The following is a 6,999-nucleotide window of genomic DNA, read 5'->3' on the forward strand; positions in this document are numbered from 1 at the left end:
TGTCCAGTTTTGGTCCCCACACCTCAGGAGGGACATACTGGCACTGGAGCGTGTCCAGCAGAGATTCACACGGATGATGCCTGGAATGGTAGGTCTAACATATGAGGAACGGCTGAGGATCCTGGGATTGTACTCATTGGAGTTTAGAAGGTTAAAGGGGAGATCTAATAGAAACTTACAAGCTAATACAAGGCTTGGAAAGGGTGGACGCTAAGAAATTGTTTCCATTAGGCAGGGAGACTAGGACCCGTGGGTACAGCCTTAAAATTAGAGGGGCTCAATTCAGAACAGAAATGCGGAGACATTTCCTCAGCCAGAGTGGTGGGCCTGTGGAATTCATTGCCGCGGAGTGCAGTGGAGGCCAGGACGGTAAATGTCTTCAAGGCAGAGATTGATAAATTCGTGATGTCACAAGGAATTAAGGGCTACGGGGAGAATGCGGGTAAGTGGAGTTGAAATGCCCATCAGCCATGATTAAATGGTGGAGTGGACCCGATGGGCCGAATAGCCTTACTTCCACTCCTATGTCTTATGGTCTTATGGCTGGGGCTGTTTTCCCTGGAGCGTCGGAGGCTGAGGGGTGACCTTATAGATGTTTATAAAATCATGAGGGGAATGGATAGGGTAAATAGACAAGGTCTCCTCCCTGGGGTCGAGGAGTCCAGAACTAGAGGACATAGGTTTAGGGTGAGAGGAGAAAGATATAAAAGAGACCTAAGGGCAACTTTTTCAGGCAGAGGGTGGTGCGTGTGTGGAATGAGCTGGAGGCTGGTACAATTGCAACATTTAAAAGGCATCTGGATGGGTTTATGAATAGGAAGGGTTTGGAGGGATATGGGCCAGGTACTGCCAGGTGGAACGAGATTGGATTGGGATATCTGGCTAGCATGGACGAGTTAGACTGAATGGTCTATTTTTGTTCTGTTCATCTCTATGACTTGAAGTGAATCAGGAAAGAGGTTTCAGAGACCCCCAAAAATTTCCCTCTGCATCATATGCTTTATTTTAGAGAAGTGAGAAGTCTGTCAGTGGTGACCTCCCCTCACTACCCCCACTCCTCCCCCAATTCCATTCTGCATTAGGGTCACAATTCACTGCAATATAAATCTGCTTTTCTTTTGATGCTAGATGCTTCGTACCTGCAGGCATTGACTTTAACTGCGCAGAGCAGTTTGTATCAACACTTACATTTCTCTTCATTTTGTTCAGCAACAAATAGTGACAAGTATGACTCTGTTTTCCAGCTGCAATACCTCATTTAAACAAGAAATGCATTTACTGTACAAACATAAAATAAAAATGTAAATTTGTGCCATCATGCACCAGATAGTAATGTATCTCTATTTTCCAAGTGTGTCTACAGAATGGACATATTTATTGCACTCTCAGTCCTTTAAGCACAACTTCATACAAAATTGATGCGGCATCTCGGAATATCCTAATTTGTTTATTCCCTTTAAAAGTCATCTTGCAATGTATTCCAGAGAAGCCAGTTTCACATAACTGTACTGCTTATTTCTGCAAATATAATGCTTCAGAGATTTGATTTACATCTTCACAATAAAAAGTTATATCCTACCTATTACATTGAAGACACTTGCACAAAGCGAAATGATTTTTGCACACAGAAAAATAATTTAAACAAACACGCCTTTTGGAAAATACTGATTAATTGCATCAAAGCTTTTAGTCATTATTTAATATTGTAATATAATAAATACTCAGAACTCCAGATACTGTCAATCTAAAACAAAAATAGAGAGTACTGGAGAAATTCTGCAGGTCTGGCAACATCCGTAGAGAGAGAAGAGTTAACTTTTATGCCCCTTTGAATCACTGCACTGAACACATTAGTGCTGTTTTCCCTCTATGAATTCTGCTGGGCCTGCTGTGTTTCTTTAGCACTTTCTGTTTCTGCATTATATTTCGCAACTTCACAAAAAGTGTTTTTTTTTCAAATTGACACGTTTATAGTTATCAGACCAGTCTCTCTATAACTGGTTTACCTTTAACTGTACAAGGTCATTAGTATACAAAGGAAAGAGAAAATTGTAAATGGCATAAACTGTGCAAATTCATTTATGTACATAATTTATAGATACTTCTTATAAAGCTATTGATTCTTTCTGTATAACGTATTACAAATCAAATACTTGGCTGCTACAGCTTATGCACAAAAGAGGAAATGGACAATCCGAAAATGTTGCCTGAAGCAGGGAATTTTTAATATTATTTTTGTTCATAACATTGCTACAAGTCACTGTGTAGTGGCATTTACAATAGAGCAAAAGGATTGCAGTGATGGGATGGTGAGATGTGAAGATGATTACTTTATGGGGTAAGACATGTAGTTTCAGGTGGCGACTACTGAAGTTATCTGAACTTGATGTGGGGGGAAGAGGAGGGGATTAGAATTTTTAGAATTAGAATCCCTACATTGTGGAAACAGGCCATTTGGCCCAACAAGTCCGTACCAACCCTCCGAACAGCAACCCACCCAGACCCATTCCCCTACCCTATATTTACCCCTGACTAATGAACCTGACACTATGGGCAATTTAGCATGGCCAATTCACCTAACTTGCACATCTTTGAACTGTGGGAGGAAACCAGAGCACCCGGAGGAAACCCACACACGGGGAGAATGGCAATAGGTGGATGGAAGTGGGGGTGAAGGTGATAGGTCGGAGAGGAGGGTGGAGCGGATAGATGGAAAGGAAAATTGACAGGTGGGACAAGTCATGAGGGTGGTGCTAAGCTGGAAGGTTGCAAGTGGGGTAAGGTGAGGGGAGGTGAAATTAGGAAACTAGTGAAACCCACATTGATGCCCTGGGGTTGAAATGCTCCAAGGTGGAAGATCAGGCGTTCTTCTTCCAGGCGTCAGGTGGTGAGAAAGTGGCGATGGAGGAGGCCCTGGACCTGCAGAGTGGGAGGGGGAGTTGAAATGTTCAGCCATGGGACAGTGGGGTTGATTGGTGCGGGTGTCCCGGAGATGTTCTCGAAAGCACTCTGCAAGAAGGCATCCAGTCTGCCCAATATAGAGGAGACCGCATCGGGAGCAACGGATACAATAAATGACGCGTGGAAATGCAGGTGAAACTTTGACGGATGTGGAAGGCTGAGGGGGGAGATGCAAACTCTACACAGACAGTCGCCCGAGGCAGGAATCGAACCTGGGTCCCTGGTGCTAAGCCACCGTGCCACCCCGAATGCATAATAATGGCTGTCTGCAAGCTAGACCATTGTTCAGTCAATACATTTCGCTGGGCTTCAAGGCACAAAATCTATTCACCCATGTTGGCTAATGGATGTTCAAGTAGAAAGCTTCTTTTGTGGGCATTGTCGACCAGGCCAGCATTTACTTCCATTCCACACAGGATAATTACCAACATTGCTGGGAGGCTGGAGTTACATGAAGGCCAGACCACGTAAGGGTGACAGCTACCTTCCCTAAAGGATGTTAGTGAATGAAATGGATTTTTCCAATAATCATGAATGATTTCATAATGTTTGATTCTTGATATCTGTTGCATTAAAATTCTACCATGATGGTATTCAAACCTTAGTCCCCGGAATATGACGTGGGTTTCTTAATTAAAATCTAATGGTAATAGCATGAGGCCATCTCCTCCGCTCGACTTACTTCCCATCTTCATTTATTTGCCTATTAAGTATTTTAAAAGATAATGAGGATATATCTTAGCAAAGATAATGGTGTGAAATGTTACAGTAGGGAAACAAATAAATACCTAGTTGGCCAAGATTTGGAGATGCCGGTGTTGGACTGGGGTGTACAAAGTTAAAAATCACACAGCACCAGGTTATAGTCCAACAGGTTTAATGGGAAACACTAACTTTCGGAGCGCTGCTCCTTCATCAGGTGATTGTGGAGTACATAAGAGACAGATTTTATAGCAAAAGTTCACAGTGTGATGTAACTGAAATTATACATTGACAAATACCTTGATTGTTTGTTAAATCTCTCATCTGTTAGAGTGACCATGTTAGTTTCACTTCTTTCATATGTAAATCACAAACGTTTTTTATAAAGTTACATTCTCAGGTGAACTTTAACAATTGGTGTCAGCCCAGATAATGTGTTGAAGATGTTAGCCCCCTGTATGCTGCTGTCTGTGCCATAATGTTTACACTAATTCTCATCTAAAAAATGAATTAACAGAACCTTATATGGATTCATGCAGTTTTTGAGCAAAGTACAAAGTAACTCTGTAAGTGCAAATTCACCCCACAAATGTATGTGTGCATGTGGGTTTGTGTGTTAAAAATCAATGATTTTAAAAATTATTTTAAAAATAAAGATGTTAGAGCTGTGAAGAGCAGTAGAAAGTACAGATAGAGAAAATGAAATGCTGTTTTTAGACTTCTATCATGTATTTGATAGAATGCCGTACAAGAAATTGGTTCAGGAAGGCTAAGACTTAAAAGGGAAAATGTGTGCAATTTTGGTCTTCTTGCCTGAGGAAGGATGTTCTGGCTATGGAGGGAGTGCAACGAAAGTCTAACAGACTGATTCCTGAGATGGTAGGACTAACATATGAGGACAGAATGAATTGGTCAGGATTGTACTCACTGGGCTTCTGAAGAAAATAAGGCGATCTCATGGAAACTTATAAAGTTATGACAGGACAAGACAAGCAAACAAAGGAAGAACGTCCCTGATTACTGAGGAGTTCAGATCCTTCGGAATATAGGATAGGTCATTTCGGACTGAGATGAGAAGTCTCTTCACCCAGAAAGTGGTGAGCCTGTGGAATTCTTTGCACAGAAGACAGTGAGGCCAAAACATTGATTGCTTTGAAGGAGTTAGATACAGTTCTTAGGGCTAAAGGGATCAAAAGACATGGGGAGGAAGAGGGAACAGCGTACTCAGTAGGATGATCAGCAATGATCATAATTCAGTGTTGGAGTAAGCTCAAAGAGGCTCCCCCTGTGCCTATTTTATTTGTTTCTGTGTAAAATACCATAAAGAGAAGGATGAAAGAAAGGCAAATTTACCACAGATTGACGTATTACAGAGAAGCAACCAGTGGCTAGTGATGGTCAGGATGGATGGTTGTTGGGACCACATTTGCTTGTATCTTTTCCCAGATAGTATAACCTATGCACCTATTGCAGATTCCCAGTACATTTTCATATTTTACTACCTTTGTTATATCTTCATTTGTTCTATCCAATTTTATATCCTCATGACTGGGTAGCAGTCTTAACTTGTACGGATTGAGAGCATAGCATCTACTTGAGCAATTCATTAAAGCTCCTAAATATGTTCAATGCAAATGGAATACAATGCTGATAAATGTGAGGATATCCTCTTTGGAGGGAGGAATTAGCATGTAGAGGATTTCTTAAATGGTGAGAGATTTGCAAATGTTGATATCCAAAAGCATCTGGGTCTGGTTGTTCATAAATCACTGAACATGTAGTTGTAGCAAGCAATGAGGAAGGTAAATTATATGTTGGCCTTTATTGCAAGAGACGTTTAGTACAGGAGCAAAGCCCACTTGCTTCAATTGTACAGAACATTGGGGAGTCACATCTGAAGTGTTGTGTAAAGCTGTTGTCTCCCTGCTGAAGAAAGGAGTGCCTTTGTCACAGTGCAGCAGTGGTTCATCAAACTAATTCCTGAGATAGCAAACTGTGGTCTGAGGACAGATGTAAGAGACTAGGCCTGTATTCTCTAGTGACGCAAAGAATGAGAGGAGATCTCATGGAATGTTACAAAATTCCGAAAGGAATATACAGGATAATTGCAAAAAGAATGCTCCCTTGCTGGGGAAGGGGTCTAGAACCAGTGGATAATGGTTCAGAATAAGGGATATACTATTTAGGTCTGAGACGAAAGGGAAGTTGTTCATTCACTCAAAGGAATTTTCCACCCCAGAGGGCTGTGGAAGCCACACAGTGTGTTCAAAAAAGAAATTGATAGATTTCCAGCTACTAATTTTTTAATTCAGGAGCAGCACAGTGGCATAGGGGAGACACGGTGGCTCAGTGGTTATTACTGCTACCTCACAGCACCAGGGACCAGGGTTCGATTCCAGCGTCAGACGATTGTCTGTGTGGAGTTTGCACATTCGCCCTGGGTCTGTGTGCATTTCCTCTGGGTGCTCTGGTTTCCTCCCACAATCCAAAGATGTGCAGATCAGGTGAATCTGTCATGCTAAATTGCCCATAGTGTTAGGTGCATTAGTCAGGCATAAATGTCAGGGAATGGGTCCAGGTGGGATACTCTTCAGAGGGTCGGTGTGGACTTGTTGGGCTGTAAGGATTCTAATTCTAATTCTGAAAATTCTAAGGACATCAAGGAATAATGTGGGCAAGTGGTATTGTGGTAGATGATCAGCTGTGATTTGGAATAGAGGAACAGGCTCAAGGGACTGAACGGTCTACTTCTGCTCCAATGTTCCTAATATCCTAACTTGGACGTACTTTCTTTATCAGATTCTGGATTAGAGTGGTGCTGGAAAATCACAGCAGTTCAGGCAGCATCCGAGGAGCAGGGAAATCGACGTTTCGGGCAAAAGCCCTTCATCAGGAAAGAGGCAGAGTGCCTGAAGAGTGGAGAGATAAATGAGAGGAGGGTGGGGGTGGGGAAAAACCCACTGACTCCCACAGCTACCTGGATTACACCTCTTCCCACCCTATCTCCTGCAAAAATGCCATCCCGTATTCCCAATTCCTCCGCCGCCACCGTATCTGCTCCCAGGAGGACCAGTTCCACCACCTTCTTTAGAGACCGCAATTTCCCATCCCACATGGTTAAAGATGCCCTCCAATGCATCTCGTCCACATCCCGCACCTCCGCCCTCAGACCCCACCCCTCCAACCGTAACAAAAACAGAAATTGCTGGAGAAAATCAGCAGGTCTGGCAGCATCTGTGGAGAGAAAACAAGATGAACATTTGAAGTTAAATGACTCTTAATCAGAACCAGGTGGGTGGTGCTCACCTTCCACCCTACCAACCTTCGCATAAACCA

General features: G+C 42.6%; 1 protein-coding gene across 10 annotated transcripts in view; it reads right to left on the reverse strand.

The window, feature by feature from the left end:
• wwox (WW domain containing oxidoreductase) overlaps positions 1 to 6,999 on the reverse strand; it is a 946,567-nt gene that overhangs the window by 707,166 nt on the left and 232,402 nt on the right. The gene's annotated exons all lie outside the window — the stretch shown is intronic.

The sequence above is a fragment of the Chiloscyllium plagiosum genome, chromosome 17, assembly GCF_004010195.1.
Source record: "Chiloscyllium plagiosum isolate BGI_BamShark_2017 chromosome 17, ASM401019v2, whole genome shotgun sequence".
Taxonomy (NCBI): Eukaryota; Metazoa; Chordata; class Chondrichthyes; order Orectolobiformes; family Hemiscylliidae; genus Chiloscyllium; species Chiloscyllium plagiosum.